The sequence below is a fragment of the Ixodes scapularis genome, unplaced genomic scaffold (assembly GCF_016920785.2).
Source record: "Ixodes scapularis isolate PalLabHiFi unplaced genomic scaffold, ASM1692078v2 PGA_scaffold13__105_contigs__length_92229423, whole genome shotgun sequence".
NCBI classification, from domain to species: Eukaryota; Metazoa; Arthropoda; class Arachnida; order Ixodida; family Ixodidae; genus Ixodes; species Ixodes scapularis.
Genome location: NW_024609839.1, coordinates 88,349,345 through 88,367,698, shown reverse-complemented (window position 1 = coordinate 88,367,698; position 18,354 = coordinate 88,349,345). Strand labels below are relative to the sequence as shown.

General features: G+C 48.3%; 1 protein-coding gene across 2 annotated transcripts in view; it reads left to right on the top strand.

The window, feature by feature from the left end:
* LOC8052388 (rho GTPase-activating protein 7) overlaps nt 1-18,354 on the top strand; it is a 208,015-nt gene that overhangs the window by 11,421 nt on the left and 178,240 nt on the right. The window contains exon 1 of one of the 2 annotated variants that reach the window (XM_042290021.1): nt 4,958-4,978. The exons of the other annotated variant lie outside the window; for it this stretch is intronic. The gene's annotated coding sequence lies outside the window, so the exon portion shown is untranslated. Of the gene's footprint in view, nt 1-4,957; nt 4,979-18,354 lie in introns of those variants that run through there. 2 annotated transcript variants of the gene reach the window in all.

Sequence of the window (18,354 nt, the reverse complement as noted above, 5' to 3'; positions counted from 1 at the left end):
AAATCTACAGCGGCATCGGTCGCGCTTTATGGGGAATGCGTTCATTTGGAGGGCTTAAAAATATAAGCATTATGCAGTTTTTTTTTGTTTGTTTTTGTTTAAGCTTTACAGATTTGTTTTAAAAAAAGCCGTGAAAGTTACACATAAGCGGTTTGTGCAAGTGAGTTGTACGGCCAGGGGGACATTATGTGGGTGGCTAATCTTTGCGATAAGCCGGCTAATTAGTTCAAGTTCGTTAATTAGCTTTTAATTAGTCAAAATAGACATGGTTACAATTAGAAACGTACTGAGCGTCATCGAAAACCACTAAATCAACTCTTTTTAGAAGGACTTAAAGCTTGTGGGAAACTCAGGGGCGGGCCAAAGTTACCACTCGTGAAGCAGGCGCAAAGCTAGCAGTGGCAGAACGCAGATGATTATATCATTATCGCGTTCCGCCACTGCGAGCTTTCTGCCTCATGATCCTCACGCCCCTCACACTCACCGTCCTCATGGCCCTCACGCACTCGTAGCCCTCACGCACTCATGGCCCTCGCGGCCCTCACGCACTCATACCCATCAGGCGCTCATGGCCCTCACGCCACTCACACTCACGCACTGTTTAAGGTGGAAATCGAATCACTCACCGCCCTCACGCACTCATACCCCTCACCGCCCTCACGCACTCACGGCCCTCATACCCCTCACGCACTCATACACCTCACGCCCCTCACGCACTCACCGTCCTCACGCACTCATACCCCTCACCGCTCTCACGCACTCATGGCCCTCACACCCCTCACGCACTCATACACCTCACGCCCCTCACGCACTCATGGCCCTCAAACCCCTCACGCACTCACCGTCCTCACGCACTCATACCCCTCACCGCTCTCACGCACTCATGGCCCTCACACCCCTCACGCACTCACCGTCGTCACGCAGTCATACACCTCACGCCCCTCACGCAGTCATACACCTCACGCCCCTTACGCACTCATGGCCCTCACGCACTCACCGCCCTCACGGCCCTTACGCACTCATGGCCCTTACGCTACTCAGGCCCGCTTCGGACGGGGCGATTTCGCCCAGAAACTTCATGTTGCAACACCAGCAACACGGGCTGCCCGCCTTCACACGCAGTGACCAATTCTTGCAATTTGCCATCATCATCATGAAATTTTATTTTCCTTGCACTATTTAGACACAATTACGCGCTATAAACGTGTTTTTATGCATTTAAATCTCGTTGAAAATACTAATGCATCTTTCTGAAACGGTTTATTTCCAAAAACGATTAATTTCAAACCAGAACCAAGAGTTTTGTGGTCATCATCACCGGCCCGAGGTATCACGCGAAAATATCGCGTCTCTAATTGGATGCAACCGCTTCAAACGTCTTCGAATCGCTCCGAGTTGCTCGCTTGTTTCGAGCCGGACCCGATCTCAGCAATTCGTGTCGATCTAGGGAAAGCTTTGGAACAACCCGCTAAGAACACCAAAATTGCTGAGAATGTTGTTCCGTCTGAAGGGGGCCTCACGCACTCACCGCTCTCACGCATTCATGGCCCTCACACCCTTCGCGCACTCATGGCCCTCACACCCCTCACGCCCCTCACGCACTCACCGCCCTCATGGCCCTCACGCACTCACGGTCCTCACAGCGCTCACAGCGCTCACAGCGCTCATGGCCCTCACTCGCCCTCAATTCATGAATTTCCCTGGTTCAGAAACTCTTTCACCCCCACCTTACCTCTGAAGATGAGGGTGAGTGAGGGCCTTCATGAGTGAGGAATGCCGAAATATGATTCCAGGTAAAAAGATAATTTTCTCGGAATCGGGACCGCATTAGTTGTGGTGGCGGACGTCAGAAAATGCGCGATACTTACTATTTAGTTCGCCAATTAATGAAAAGTGACTAATTAACCGTTTTAATTAGTATAAGGCTGGGGCTCTCACAAGAGACGGAAAAACGCGCGGGCGCCTCACCGTAACCTGTACCTGTATACCGCCTTGTATCTGCTAGCTATATATAAATATATGTGCTTTTACCTTATTCTTTTAACAGTTCGGTTGCCATGGAATCACAGTTGCCATATTCCTTTATCGCGTTTCTGGGAAAACCAATCGAGCCCCGCAATAAAAAAAGCAAAAAAAAAAAAAAAAAAACGAATAATGCATTCATATATCTTAAGACCATTCGTATGCTTGTTGTAAATCATGTTTTTTTCCCCGCTGCGTATTATACACGCTCTTCGTATACCTGTGCAAGATGCAAGAAGCCGACGAGTTTGTTTAGAGACATCTGTGTTCTCCCAAGTCTTCTATGCTTTTTTTTAGTGCGGACAGAAATATTAAAGTAATCTCCAATTGTGAATGCTCTATTGGTTATAATCACAGTTTGCCCGTTCCGTTTTCACATGCCGTCTAAATACGTGTGTGTATAAATACATAAAGTGTTTTTTTTTATATTAGAATACCACACTGGGGTTTTGCTACGCCTCTTTCAATCGCACCCATCTTTAAGTATTAATAATGCCTTTTTCTGAAGTAAGAAACCTGTCAGATTTAGTCTGCTGTAGATCTTGGATTTAGTGTACCCCACTCGGGGTATAGTAAGCTCTTGACTGGGAGCCAGCGAGCTGCAGTCACCTGTCTTTAATGTGAACCAAGTTAATGTGAACATCCGTCTATAGAGACAATTTTCGGGGACTAACTGGGTGAATGCATGCATCCCGACTGGTTATTGTGGACCACGTACGTTAGGAGGATTTCTTCTTTCTTTTTTTTCTTTCTCGGAGGCAAGGGGGAGGGGGGCGGAGATGTCCACATAATGATATAATGCGCACGCAAACACGCCGGCAGAGTATCGGGTATCGTTATCGGAAGTATCGGCGCGATCCAATAAAGCTCCCTGCTAACGAGGCGCGACTGTACTGCGTATTCCCAGATCGTTACGCCGCTCGCTACGGGAGCGGTACGCAGCGCGAGCCGCCCTTGCCCGGGGGTCGAGTCACGTGACATCCAGCCCGTTCTCTTCTCCCCCCTTCCCGTGGTCCTGGCTCGGGGCTTGCCTCTAGCGGCGGGTTCGGGAAGCAAGTCCGAGGAAGCGGGCCGCTTTCATTGCTTCGCCGTTCGCTCATAAAGCCCGGCGGCTCGCGCCAGCCCGGTCTCTTCCGCCGCTTGCGCATTCAGGAGTTCGGCTCATCCGGATCGCTTTGGTCCCTTCTTCGGACGGCTTCGACTTGGCGCTGCCCGTGTGCCCAAGTTTGTTGTCGTTGTCCTTCCGCTCGCTCGGAGTGTGGTGGTGGTGCTTTGACGGCGACGGCGCCGATGAGTTGGCAAGTGTTCTGCTTTCAGCGTTGGTCTGTTGTGGCTGGCTGGTCGATTCCTTGCCACGCTCGGAGGTTCGACGGATTCGGTAAAAGTTAGATTGGCGTCGCTAGCACGTGAAACTACAATCGTCCCTCTCTCTTTTTCTTCTTTTTTTATTTGCGCGTCTGGATGACGGATAGCTTGCGCTAAGGCAGCTTTTTCGCTTTTGTGGTGAGTCTAGGGAAGTGACTAGTTTTGCCTACAGACGAGGTCTCTATAACTCGGCTTTTGATCGAAATGCTGTGACTTCCTGGCGAGTGCGAGGTGCGCTTGTTGTAAGTTTGTAATTGAAACACCGGCGACGACTGAAGGCCCGCACGTTGACGACATCTCGAGCACTTCGAAAGCGAAACAGTCCGACTAACTACGAACGCACGAAAGTTAAAGAAAAAACAAAGAGAAAACATTTTACGAACGCGAAGTTGTCAAGTTGTTCCGGAATCGTGGTTACTTGCTAAGAGCTCAAGTATTCTCCTCATCGTGGACCCTCTCAACCTGATGATCTCACGGGAAGTAGTGGACGAATCGACGCTTTGACATGTCATATCATACTCTCGGATTACTGGGGTATTCCTGCCTATTAGAGATGGCTCTGCGTGGTGCTAAATTGAACTCTCGGACTTACATATCCAGTTTGTCAGCACCTTGGTTGTGTGTAGCTCGAGATTGCGTTCAGACATACGAGGACGCAAGAAGAAGTATTTGAAGAATCAGCCTTGAAGTTTCACCCTCAACTTTTCGAGTCAAGAATAATAGAGTACGGTTAGGTCTGTGGTGCAACTCTGTGCCATTGGGGGTGCGTAGAATACTGCAGGAGTCTTGGATTGTGAACATCGCAAACTGATTTGATTGCGCCTTGATACACTCTATCCCGCTATCGGAACTCCGTCGCACTAGGCTGCTGGTCGGATTATTCTCAAACGCCCTATGGAACCTTCTAGAAGACAACGTTGAGTTATGAGACAGCTAAGACTGGCGGGAATGCGACTGAGCGACGCGCTGAAACAGGCTGAATAAGACTGATAATAAGCTTTTTAGTCTTCTACGATGGTTCTTGCTTGAACAAGGAGTGACTGGGCATTACTGCGATTCCCTGCGCTTCTCGAACTTATAACAACGCTCGCTCGGATTCCCTCAGTATGCACGACTGCGATCGTCCCGGAAGACTATAGACCCTTTTTGACGCTTGCGACATCATCTTAAGCCTCAGAAATTCGCTTTCCTGTGGGATTTCAGAACCGCTCTATAAAAACGTTGGTCTGTCCGAATTAACAGGATGCACGGCTTGCAGCGTCCTAGAAGGCCACAAGCTTAAGCCGTTACCTGAAGCCTTTGCAAGTCGCTTCCTTGAAGATTTAGATTGGTGAAAGGACCTACTCTAAAGTCAACATGAAGACATCGTCAGGTCGAGCTGTGGCTTCGCGAGGTGACGAACTGGGTCCTCCCGAAGAGGACCTGAGGCCTATCGAGGAGCGCGTGAGCAGCTCTCCTCGAGGATCGATTACGTGGGTGTCCGCGCTGATGAACCACCGCTTCGTGCGGAGCTTCAGCGAGCGCCTGGTCGGAGGCAAGAGGGCCAGAGCGGAGTCCTGGTGGCGAAAACTCCGGGCCCAGAAGCTAACGGGTGAGTCTTTTTCGTAGTACGGTGCCTGGAACGGATTTCCAATATTTACTCGATCTTACTCCAGGGTAAGGGTTTTGTGCCTTCACGTTCGAAAGCCTAGCCGCGTCCAGCGTTGTTCTGCGTTGCCACGTGGCACGACCCGCCGGAGTAACTCGAATCTATTTGAGTAAGACTTGGAACACAGCCAGCATCCCGCTTCTGTGATGTCATAAGGCGGCAATTGAGAAGGCCGTGAACGCACCTATCGGAGGCTGGTTCCGACGCCATAGTTCATACGGGGACCCCTTAGAGATGTCTCTCCAGGTTGGCTTGGGACTGGCTCGTGACGCCTCCTTTGGTTGGCGGTGTGGCCGGTAGGTGGCGCCATGGTCGGACGGTCGCTTTGGAAAGCTATACATTAAGCATACAGTTATTGTCAAAGAAAGCATTTATGACAATTCTAGGGGAAGCTCATTGTTGTTTGAGGCAAGGACGGGTGTTTTGCGAACCAGAACATACAGAGTGAAGTACCAGGAAATGGATACAGTGTGCGCTGATTGTGGAGAGGAGGACGAGACGGCTCAGGACTTGATACTCTACTCTAGAGGGCTTCACCCTATGCCTACCGAAGACAAGATAGATTTAATAAAGTCATTGGGTTTTAGAGACAGCGAAGGAAAAGTGGATTTCAAGACAGTTGAGATTACCAAGCAAAGATTAAGTGAATGGTGGCAGAAAGCGAGAGAAAACTGGGTATTTTCTTATTAACTAATGGCAAGGGGGTTTTATGGCCTCACTTTCTTTTCAGTGCGGAGTGAGTATAGTTTTCACATTTAAATATTCTAAGCTTAAATGGTAAAACAAAATGGGTAGGTGGCATAAGCTACCGCCCGATCCAAAGGGCTCAGCCGGATTCATCCATCCATCGATCCGCTGATGTGTCCGAAGGAGGTATATTGATTCGGACGTCCGCACAAAGGACTCAAATGTTGCGGATGCCAGAAGTAGTTGAAAGTGATGCCAGAAGTGCGCAGTCGAGCTGGTGAACGTAACTAACGTCTGACGCACCACTAGGAAAAAAAAATGTATGGCAAATTTTTAGGTAATTAGGTTGCATACGCGAACGTTTTATCATCACAAACGTTTAGCGATGCTCTCGCGACGCTCTTCGTTAAATCGTTTAACGTGTACTACGTGCATACTTGATAGTAATTCCTAGAATGAGGCGATACTACCGCTAATCTTACATTCTCCCGAGCTCCTCTTTCTCAGTGCGCACAGGTGGTCGAGCTCCTCCTTGCCTACCCCTCTGGTCTCGTGAGCTTCCTCGTTAACCAATCAAGCATCGCGGAAACGCTTATCAGACTTCACGAAATGCTGAACAGGTGGCCAAAAAACGTGTCACGTTAAACGACACGCCGTCTATGTATCTGAGAGTGCGCATCTCTGGCCTTAGCTTCTTTTGGCGTGCCGTCTTTCGCCTAGCGTAGTCTGAGGTCTTAGTTGCCATAATTAGATACTCGTGGAAGCTCGCCTTAAACTAAAACTTTATGGAGTTGAACGTTTCGCCACCGTAAGCGTCGTTTCTATTGCATATCTTCTTTTTTTTTTTTTTCACAGTATTTTCAGGTTCGAATACGACAGTCTTGACAAAAGAGGCCCAACATACTGAAGATGCAGACAGAAATGATTTAATGTTTTTCCACTTTTTCGTGTGGTAACTTCAAAAATACATTTTCGCGAAAATTTTGACGAGCGTGTTGGAACAGAAGTAAGAGTAAAGCGCCCTCACACATATGCAACCGAGTACGACTGAGAGAGACCAGACCGGTTTTTAAGCCTCTTGCGACCTCTTAGGACCAGCTCCGCTGCATCGCATCCGGTCCTAAGACGTCGCAAGAGGCTTAAAAACCGGTCTGGTTTCTTTCGGTCTTACTCGGTTGCAAGAGTGTGAGCGAGACTTAAGAAAGCACAAAACGAACAGAAGGACGAAAACACACCTTTTACAAGTTTTCAATTTACAGCATATTATATGCTCCTTTCAGATGCTCCCTTAGCATCTGGGAAGAGCTTTTTTTATTTTAGTTTAAGCTTTTAGTTTACAACAACATATGTTGTTGTAAACTGAAAGCTTGTACATCTCTGTTTTCGTCCATCTGTTCGTTTTCTGCTTTCTTGCTGTTATATATATTTTCGTGTAGTTCATGTTTTTGGATTATATGTTTTCATGGTTTCACGTCGATTTTTGGTTGTGCGTTAATTCGAATGTTTTTTTTTTGTTTTTTTTCGTTGCACTGTCTTCTGTGTCGATTTTTTTTGCATTTTGGGAACAAGAACGCATTGGAATAATGAGCAGTTGAAATGTTAACCAGTCATAAACCGTACATGTTATCTCTGTTTGGTATTCAATTTGTCTTGTCGGCTTTGTAATCTTTTGGATATTGTTATGGAGGTCGGGATTTTGAAGCTTGTCTTTGTTGTTTTTTTTTTAACTTTCATGGTGTTTCTCGCTTTTTCTGCAATTTTTTTTTTCAGTCGTCTTTGCGCTAGTCAGATTTGGAACAATTTATTCGACAGCAAAAAAAAAAAAAAAAAAGATCCACGGCTTCAGTTATTTATTTATTTATTTTTTTTTTTTTTTGCGAGATGTTCTCAACTTTTTTGTGGCCACCATCCAACGTGCCTCACCGCAGTCATGTTCTTGTTCTGCTTATTATTTTCTTACGCCAGCTTTATATAGGAAAAACAGAACAGCATTTATATAGCACTCTCGATCGAAGGGCGCTTAGGTCTGCGAAGAAGCACGTTTTTTCGCTCATGCTCAGCGATGGAGAATTCCGCGTCATTTCTTGCATCATTGCGGCCTTCAAGACAGAAAAGGTGGGAGGGGCATCTTTGCGTGCGTACGCGTATTTTCACGCCCATATGTCTATGCTGGCACTCAGCGGGGGAACCTTTCGGAAAGTTGGGCAGAACTGGAAACTATTGGGAAACTCTTATTTGGCGCATGGAACACGGCACTCCACTCGAGAAACGAGGAATTGCATTGACGCGTAGTCGTGTTCTTCCAAGGTTTCGCTTTCGTCCTTAAAGGGGAGTGATGTGGGAAAATTGGGAGATGTTGTAAGGATATTTCTGGATAAGGGGGAGAGAATATTCATCCCGACGAAAATGTTTGTGACAAACGCCCACGCTGAGACATTGCTTTTATCAACGGCAAAAACCTTGACTTTTAGGTGCTTTTAGGGAAGTGTCGCCAACCTAAGAAGCGTTCAGCTGGGGTTGTTAGAGAAATTGGTGGAACCATGTTTTGGTAATTTGAGGGAAGAAATTGTCTTTCCTCGCGTTCTTTTATTGACTTATGGATACAAATTCTAGTGGACGAATCTCACGAGAGGAAAAAGAAATAACGACGAACACTGTTTTTGCTAGGTGACAGGACGAGATTTAGTTTTATGAGGATCTGGACAATCAACAACACTACTACGCGATAAAAAAAAAAAAAAAAAATCCAGGTTGCTTTTTTTTTTTTGGTGCGGGTTTCATAACGATAACGCTTAGGAAAAGATTCTAGCGAGGTGCATTTGGCGTATCTAGAAGTTGTGTTTATCGTTCTCCTCTAATGGAAGCACTGGCGAAAACTCAAGAATTTTGGAAATAATTACGGTGGCCAAAATGTCTCGGAACGTTTTGACTGGCGGTTATAAAAGGCTTTGTTTCCACAATATTGCTGGAAGAGTTCGGTGAAATCCAAAGTGCAATCGCGCTTGACGCTTCGTCGGGTACTGACGAGACTATGCGGACACGCAGATCGAATGGTACAAACCGGATATCGCCGAAATAACTTAATCGTTGTAAGGAGTGCACTTGAAAGCTTAAGGTGCAACCCCACCTTGAATTACGGTTTGGTGCTTTTTTTATGTTTTATAACTTTTTTGCTACGTACTCTACTGTCAAAGTTGTCAAATCAAAGAAGTATTTTATAGTACACTGTACCCCACGGTACAGTGTACTAGATCCACGGCTATTTTATGGCAGCCTGCCGCCATTGCGCTGTCCGCCATATTACTATGATGGCTAGAGATAATATAACTCTACCAAAAAGATGGCCGACCGCGGCCGCATTCCCGTCCATAGGCGGAGCTGGTCAAACGCGATCCAGCAAATAGACATAGAGATCAGTTGTGTACCCAGCCTGGCTGGTTGAAATTGGTCTATTAGAAAGACAGATCTAGAGGAATAAATAACCAGAATCGTCATCATTACTGCCGTTGTTTAGCTCTAATTTTGTTTTGTGCAAAAAAGGATAAACAACAATAAAAAAAATGAAATTTAAAGCTTTTTTTTTTTTTTTTTTTCAGGGAACATTTTAGTTGGGGACATATATTCGCACGAGTAATGAAAAGCGATTATGTTTCTGCGTTTACTTACCTCTTCGTTGTGTTTTTTTCTTTAATACAAATTGGGAAATTTAACGTAGAATGATTCGACGTTGTCGATTTCTCAATAAACATCCTGTTCAAATATGCCGACTAATTTAAAATTCTTACGTTCCACAATAGCTATCTGCGCACTGGGTTCTTCGAATGATTTTGGAAATGATCGCGATCACCGGAGTGGAGCTTATCGGAGGCTGTCCAATCTTTCGGCGAGGCTTTGTAGTTCGGTGGCACGGGGCAATCTGCTGGGGCTTTGCGACACTCGGTGTCGGGACTCTGTCGTAATCGAGGATCGGTGGGGGCGGCCCGGTACCGTCGCTCGTCCAACGCCTCCGCGAGTCTGGGTGCGGTTAGAGGATAATGCTTTCGGGTAAGTGGGCGTTGTGTCTCTATTCGTGTCGTAGGTGCGCTCCGCTAACGCCTGGGTCTCGGTATTTTATCCTCGCTTCTGCCTCCCAAGAAAAATGCCATTTTTATGAAGAGATCGCCCGCGTTGGCTTTGCTATCCTAAGCTTGTCGCGTAAGCTTTTTGCTCATAACGTTTGGTTGAAAATATTTGGACGGATATATAAAAATCTATCATTTCGGAAAGTGGTGCGATGTCGAACAGAGACAGTGTCACTACTTCTCTCTAATTGGAGGAATTCTACTAAAAAAATTAAAAAACAGCAAGAAAGATGGTATCTCCAAACTCAGTATTGTCTAGCAGGATTTCCCAACTCCCACCTTTTTGTTTTTCCTCGATATCGAATCGTCAGGCTCACGCCACAAATGAATGGAACACCCAGACTGTCCGCTCTGTCCCGGCAGAAGGTCGCTGGGCCCGAGCTACACTAAGTACAGCCGAGGAGCGGACCTCATGTGGTTGCCACACCAGCCGTCCGCCGCCGACTGTGACCGGCACCGACGGACGAAAAGTGGCCGCCTTTCGGAAGCTCGCATAGGTAAACACATCAGGGAAGATCCGGCGCTGTTCCATCTCACGGACACGGGGGATGAGAGCACTTCCCGCGCCGGAGTGCTGCGCCGGTGATCGAGTGAGAGCGGCGGCCCGATGCCTCCCTCCGCGACGTCGGTACTCGCGGTTCCCCCCCGGGGCTCGAGTCTGCTTCAGCGCGCCCACTTCATTCCCACTTCACTTGAACGGATCCGAAGGACGAACGCGGTGCGGCCATACACCAGCTCAACTCTCTGACGTCACGGTGCTGCGGTGGCGCTGCTGGACATGCGCAGACGCTCCCCCCTCTCGAATTTGGTTTCTGCGCACGAGCAGCGCGCACTCCTGGTGTGGGCAAACGCGGGCTTTGCAGCGTGCTGGTCTACAGTCGCGGAGAACTTAAAGGCCGACCACCAGACTCGAGATTCTGCAAGGCAGAAGATCGTCATCGCCATGGGGGTGGAGGAAACAGGCAACAGTGGACAGGGTAAAAAGGGGGAGAGGAGGAAGCGAGGGAAAAGTGGAAAGTGGGAACTGGTCGTCGGTCTTTAAGAAACGAGGGGGGCGGGGCGAGCCCCGTGCATCTCATTATCGCTTCTTCGCAGCCAATCAGATGGCGGCATGAGCCGGTCAGAACGCCGAAGGACGAATCACGAAGCGAGATGGGTGAACCCAATAGGGTTCCGAATTCCACACGGAACCCTCGTGGTAGTCGGGCATCGGCTGTTGGAGACCGCGCGACGTCAACGAACGAACAAATGAAACAATTTCAACCTCATCCCTCTCTTCTACCGTTTTCTTTTCCTTTTTTCACTTCTTTCACCTTCCCCTAATTTTTTTTTTTCTGTCTCTTTTTGTTGATGCGTGCAATTCCGCTAATGTTTGTAGCTCGGCCAAATCGATGGCAGTTCTCCAACGGCACCGTCTCTTTAGCGGGCTTCCGGTTTCAAGCTTCCTATACTCCGTTGACCTTTAAGCTCGGAGTGCGACGAATGTTACGTGCTCGTCGAAACAGTCGTGCTTCTCTTTTTCTCCGCCTGACCGCCCGGCCGCCCATATCCAGGCTCGAGAGCGGGATCGTGCGGTGCCAAGAGGCGATGGATTGGTCGGCCGAGCTCCTGGCTCGCACGCACTGTCAGCGCAGTGGTGGAATGAGTTCCCAAGTTGCCTTTGTTCGTTTCTTTCTACTTCTCTCCCGAATCAGACACGTCGATCGACGTGACCACCCCTAGCCCGGATCGATTGATTGGTAGCGGTAGCTTTCAAGTCGGTCCTAGCCCGAGTCTCGTGAGCCGTATCCAATGAGCGCGACACATTTGCTTCATGCTTTCGACGTATCCTTCTTCTTTTTCTTTTTTCCCGTGGAGGTTCTGTTACTATACGTCGTTTCAGCTTGAAGGCCGACGTACAACTTCGGTTTTTGCGTGAAGGATAATTTTCTTAGCGCTCTCATCTCCTAAGCTTCGAGGGGAGCCAGGTTGGGGCAAGGGGAAAAGTGGAAAGGATATAGGGAAGGGGGAGTCGGGCGAAAGTGGAAAGCGCCAAGTGTGCATCGGCCTTAAAGTCCAGACTCAGGCGACGCTACGAGGAAATCGGACCAATCAAAGAGCGTCAAAAGCGCGAGTCATGAGGCGTTTTCTGTTTATGATCGGTTCAGCGATGGTAGAACACGTACAGAAACAGGAGGAGCACCAAGGTGGTGCGTTTTTGACGCCCTCTGATTGGTCCCTTTAGTTTGTAGCGTCGGCGGCGTATGGACTTAAAGTGAAACGAGGTACACGAAGAAATCATTTATGTGTGTGTTATAGGAAAAAAAAACAAAACTAGCGATGCACGGGTAACGGACGTGTTCGCAACGAATACTATAGAAGTCCATAAACCATTCCAATCATCACCTTCTGCGCGCTGCCATCTTTGTCTGCTCAGCTGTGGAACGCGTTCTGCGCAGTGTATGTGCGCACGCTCAGAACGCTGCGGGAGATTAGAAGCCGCGGACGCGTCGATAGCCCAGTGACTCTGCGTTTTTCGCCTGGATGATCAGCGCTGGAAAAGTGCCTAGCCACTGACGGCTTTAAAGGAAGCTGAAAATATTCTTGTATGAAAAAAAAAAAGCTCTTTATATAGACACCTTAAAATTGTCGTAAGTTTCTTCGTTGTCGTTTCTCTTCATCCTCTTAGTGGGAGAGCCGTAATCGTCGATGAAATTTCGTCGTATCTCGCCCGTTGCGGCGTGCCGAGCGGAGGAAAGTTCGTGAGTGGAGAGAAAAACTATCAAAAGGGATGTCATCGGCAGGGTCAGATAACTCTCGCTCGCCACTATGCGGAGAGCGAGGCGTCTGCTTCTTGCTCAGGAGTGGTGGTGACGTCGGAACGACGCCGACCTCTTCTTGGCTGATCGAAAACAAATAGTGGAGAGACCTCGGTGCTCGATGCCTTGACGTTCCACCCCACAAGCGTCACAATCCGATTACGAGGCCTCGCCTATAAGGCGCCATATGGCCGCGCCCAAGCGCACCCCATCTGAGCAAGATGGCAGCGCCCCGAAGCGGGACTTGCAAATGTGTATGAGCTGGCTCGGTGGAGGCCGACGATGACGTCACGACGCTTTGCACAGATAACAAGAGGCAGAGAGGCTCGCCGCATGCGCTGCGGCAATCGCTGCACGTATGTCGCAAAATAAATTCGGTTTACGTTTCCTTCTGCCCAAGTTAAAGACCAGAGAACAACCTCGGTATTCTGCAGGGAAGATAATTCCATTAGCGTTTCCCTCTCCTAAGCTGCGAGCATGCTTTTAAGTGCGCGCCCGTTTGATGCCGGGACCGCGGGGCGCGCGCTTAAAAGCACGCTCTAAAGGCTCCGGTAGTGCGGTACGCGGAACGCGGTAACGGTTTGCTAAAAGTCCCCGATATACAGAGAACCGTCCGATCGAAATCAATCGTTCCCCCGGTGGCTCCAGGAAGTGTCGCGTTCTCTTCCCCACGGCACTCCCTAAGCGGCTTTGCTGGCTCCTCCGTTCGGCCACACTGATTGGGTTGAATCGGACAGATCGAGAAAGGGAGCTTTGGGGAGAAGGAAGACGAACTTCTCTTCCGGACGAGAAGCCACTCTTTGGATGGGTTAAGGAAGGATTAAGGTGGGCTTGATCGAGGATTCGAGCGTATCAAGGTCGCCCTGGGACCGCTTTGATGGGAACTATCGATCGTCAGCGGTGATTGGCGGTTCGTCGAAGAGGATGTTGCTCGAGAAAAAATGCCCTTCTAATGGAAACCTGCGGCTGGGCCTGTTGCGGAGCTTACCGTGGACCGCAGCGGACGCTATGGGCCACCCCCGGCCAATCCAGTGCCGTAAATGTGTCACGTGACTACGTCGCTGCGTCCCTCCCCAGGGTCACGTGGCACTCAGACGTCGTTGGATTGGCTCCGATGATTCGCGGCGCCCGCTGCGGTCCATCGTTAGGGGGAATGTGCACTGTTGTCCCGTTTTCTAGATTTTGCTTCGCGTTCTTCGTTAGCTTGACTTCAGTGTTTCGTCAGGTTTGTTTGCTTGTATGGCGGATTTTGCGGCTCTAATCTTTCTTTCCTTGTGTTCGAGGCTTAGGCGCTTAAGCTGTCGCGGCGCAGTGGCGCTAAATCTCCGCTTCCGCCTCTTCCCGTATACGTGCAAGACGGCGGGCTCCGGCTATAGTCACTGTTGTCACGGTGCGGCTGGTTATGACGGTTTTGTTAGATTAAGCGGGGAGGGAACAATAAAAGCAAAACAACTTAGTGTGGCAAGCTGTTCGTTAATTATATTTTCTTTTACAACGGATTGTTTTTTGGCGCTGTTTTTCTTTTCTTTTTTTTTCCTGGGGGAGGGGGGGGGGGGCGAGCATTGGGAATCTGTAGTTGTAAATGATGGATGCTTGCTTTTTAAAGAAAAATGAAATTAGAGGCTTATAAAACAATTGGGTGAGAATCTGTACTAGGACTGTAAACTGGGCCTTGATTGGAAGGTATGTAGTTCCTAATGATAATGCAATTAAAGGCAAATGTGCAAGCGTAGTGGACAAGAGCGACGAAAATAATCCCTGGAGAAGGGGGACAAAGGACACACACAAATCTCCAGACACAACCAGGTGACTGGTGCACGACTGAAAAATTTCCGTCTAATTCCATGGTTAGCTCAGTTGGTAGAGCGCTCCACTGGAAATAGATCCCTGGTTCGATACGAGGATCAGGCGGATTCTTTCAGTCGCGCACCAGTCACCTAGCTTTGTTTGAAGATTTGTGTTCTCCCTTTGTTCACCTTGTTCCCTTTCTCCAGGAATTATTATCGTTATATTCTGCGAGCCTGTAGTTGTTAGATGAGTTCTACGGAAATCATTATGGACGTTCGAAGCTTCCACATGCATCTCAAAAGCTTCTGCAGTGCTTAAAAGGGCATGGCCGCGAGCTTCTGACTTTGGTACGTGCCTTCTGTCCTCGGGTTCTTGTACAAACAGCATTTTACTGAGCTAGGCTCACGCACCTGTGCCTTTGTCTGCACGGCTGACGTTTGTTCCTGCGGTACAGTATGTCTTTTTTTCCCCCTTATCAAGTTCGTTTCTAACAAATCTTTTAGCTAATTTTTTGTTTCGAGAGAAACTCGTTCAAGTGTTTGTTACCGTTGTATAAAAAGAAAATTCCGTCTTCGTTCTTCTGTTTTGTGTGTCAAGGAGGACTACGAATAATTGTGTAATGTAGTAATACTAGAATAGAAAAACAGCACAATGTAATCATATCGTAAAAACTTTATAACATAATTTTACTACAATATGATAATACTCAAAAATATTAATTTTATATTTCAATATAAGGGTGCCGTACTGTAAAGCAGTAGAACAGAACAAGACTATCATCTTAAACTATAATGTACCCGAGTCATGACAATAAGGAGTAGGACTATTTTTGGATTCCCTTCTGCTTCCCAGCGCATCTCGGAGCGCCGCTTGGCCAGGCGCTCACACCTGTCGCTTTCCTGCGGCGGCGTGCTTTGTCCGGCGCTGCGGCTCCCGCCCTTCTAAATATAAGAAGGCCTCCTTCGCAGGCCGCGGCGTCGGTGGGTATCGCGGGCAAAGTGCGGCCTGCACGTTGCGGCTAGAGAAGGAGTTATGCACCGCTCACCTCGAAGCTGATAGTGCGGCCGGAACTACGCCTTCCCCGATCGAATCAACCGCCTCCGCAAGTCTTGGCGGCGTCTCCTGTGACTGTTCCAACGAGTGGATACTTCCCACCGTACCGTCAGCTTAGGGTGTGAGCAGAATTGTACTACGATCACTCAGAAACCTGGGGTCACACTGCTTATATCATTTTACAAAAAAACAGTCTGCATACTCATTCGAACGCGAATCACCGCGAGGTCCGTGCTTGGAATGCCGTATGGCAATGAGTTCAAGGAGAAAGATTGGCAAGCGGCATTCGGACCAGGGATATTGCGGTGACTCGTGTTTGGAGACTGTCTCTTGTATGATGTACCAGCAATAGCGCCTTCCTTTCATCGCCCGACCCCATTCTCTGGGCGTTTGTCTGGGCGGGAGCAGGGTCACGTGGCGAAGGGTGAGCGTGTGACTGGTCCAAGGAGCACGTTGTTTTTGCCGCGCTGTCAGTTTAGCGGATGAGCAGAGAGTCTACACCTCGTTCAGAACTGAGCTTACAGTGCGGCTGAAACTACGTGCTCCTTGGACCATTCACACGCTCAACTTCCGCTACGTGACCACGCTCCTCTCATACTCAGGCGCAGAAAGTGGAGTCACGCGATGAAAGGGAGGCAGCTGGTTGGTCCGTTGACTGCGTAGGATTCTCCGCACCGTCAACTTTGGGGTGAACGTGGTATAGCCGTCGAACCCCTTCGCGAGGCGCCGTGGCGCGTGCAGGAGTTTGGGTCGATGCTCAAAAGCACCGCGTCCTCTAGTTTTTTTTGTTTTTGTTTTTTTTTGGGCGGGGGATTGTAGAGATCTTGTGGGCGTTTTGAGCCCGCGCCGTGCTTCTTGAGCGAATGGGGGCCTCCGCATTGCGCAGTAAGCAGATGGCTCGTTTCGCACGAATGGTCCCTCTCGGACGGATTAATCGAGGTTGGCGGCGGAGAGCCCCACCCTTACTTCTGGATTTCCAAACGTCTTTTTGACGAGTCAATGAGGTCTTCATGGAGGCTGGGGTAGACGCATCCAGCGACTTTTTCCGTGGTGGCTTCTCCGAGCCCAGGTCTATCCGTCAAGTTTTTCGAGCGATCGGATTGGTTGATTCCTGACGTTGGCAGCACGCCTCTGGTACTTCACTTTGTCCCTATAGGGGAATATTTGCCATGTCGTGACGAAACTATTTCAGACCACGTGGCACGTAATCAAAGGCCTATAGTATGTTGGGAGTACTGCCGGAAATGTTTGTCCTGAGTAAGGGACGGCCAACTTTTGTCAATTTTCTATAGAAAAAAAAAATAGCGAAATTTATTTTTATTTTAGGGATGAAAACAGATTCTGTTTTAGCGCCATCCTTCGAGGTTTACCATTTTTTTAGACCACCTGAGAGTGGGTGAAAGAAACAAGACGACGACTCGAAAAAACGACGTCGTCTTGTTTCTTCCACCCAGTGTCAGGTGATCTAAAAAAATGGTAAATCTACAGCAGCTCCCCTGCGCCCTAACTGTTTTTACATCCTTTGAGGTTTGTGGTGAACTGAAAAAATTTTTCTTTTCGTTCCTTTTTTTTTTTTCTCCACGTCAAATCACTTGATGTGGTCACATGACATGCTCACATGACATGCCCACACGCTTCCCGCCCGTGACGTAGATCAGGTTTGTAGAGTCCGCAAGTCGCCTCCTTGGTGTGTGGTGGCCGTGGATTCGATTCCTGATAAGGCACTTATAAAGCCTTGTTTTTTTTTTTGTTTTATTTCATTCTATAACTAGGTTTTCCGAATTATATTATTTTCACGTATTTTCCTCCGAAGTATGTATTAGCAGTTTTCGTAACGGTCTTCATGGAGTTCCTTCACACTTTTCTCGGTGATCCCTGCCCTTAAATTGGCTCGGTGTTCACACTATCCTAAGCTGTAAGCGCACTACGCTCAAGCTGTGCGAGCGAAAAGAGGGATTTGCGAATATTTCTTGGTCGTTGCTTCGTCGCCAGCCATCGAATTTGCCTTAGGTGCGCCCGCATGCTTGAAGTCTTTTCTATTCATGTTTTGTTGAGCGTGTCCCTCAAACGGTCCTCTGCGTCGGCAGCGCCTCGGTGCCATTTCTGAGAAACGACGGCGCTCTGAATTTGAAATTCAATGTGCGCCGCAAGCCTCAGCCGAACCAGGGCTGAAGCCGCGCCGCGAGTGGTGACTCTTCATTCGATCAAACTTTTAAAGTGGGCTGCTCTCGACGAGTGTTTTGGAGCGATGGGTCACGCAAAGCGATGTGAGATCTGTCACTCGGGCAAATGCCAAGGATATAAAAATGTGACAGAGAGACATACGGTTGGGAAAAAGAAATAGTGAAAAAAAAAAAAAAGCAAGGAACGCCAGGTATTTGATACTTGTGTATAGCTCGGTTTGGTTCATTGCCGATGTTTAAAAGTGCGGGTAAAGTCTTCGATTCGAGTTACGATGAATGGATTACTGTCAGTGGGGCGCGATAAGTAAGAGATAAAATAGTCAATGCTTATTTTACTATTTCAGCTTTGCCACTTTCTCTTACTATTTTCGCTTGAAAGTAACGATTCTGCGTTCCCTTTTAGTAGTGTTCTGTTGCTTGCGTGAATTATTTCAGTTTTGTGCGCTTCACCTAGCCGAACAGTTCTTCCCGGGCCCAGTCGGTATAGACGTACGATTTGGCTGGTGGATTTTGAGGCCCACAGCGCGTACTGCCTTCAGTATCTACGAACTTCGTAGTGCTGTCGATTCACTTAAAAGGGTTAGATCGCGCCAAAAATAATATGCGAGATAACTACTGCTGGGTCCCATTGGATGTTGCTATACTTTCGCTAAATTTGTTTTTAAGTGGCGCGCTAGTTTCGTGGATAA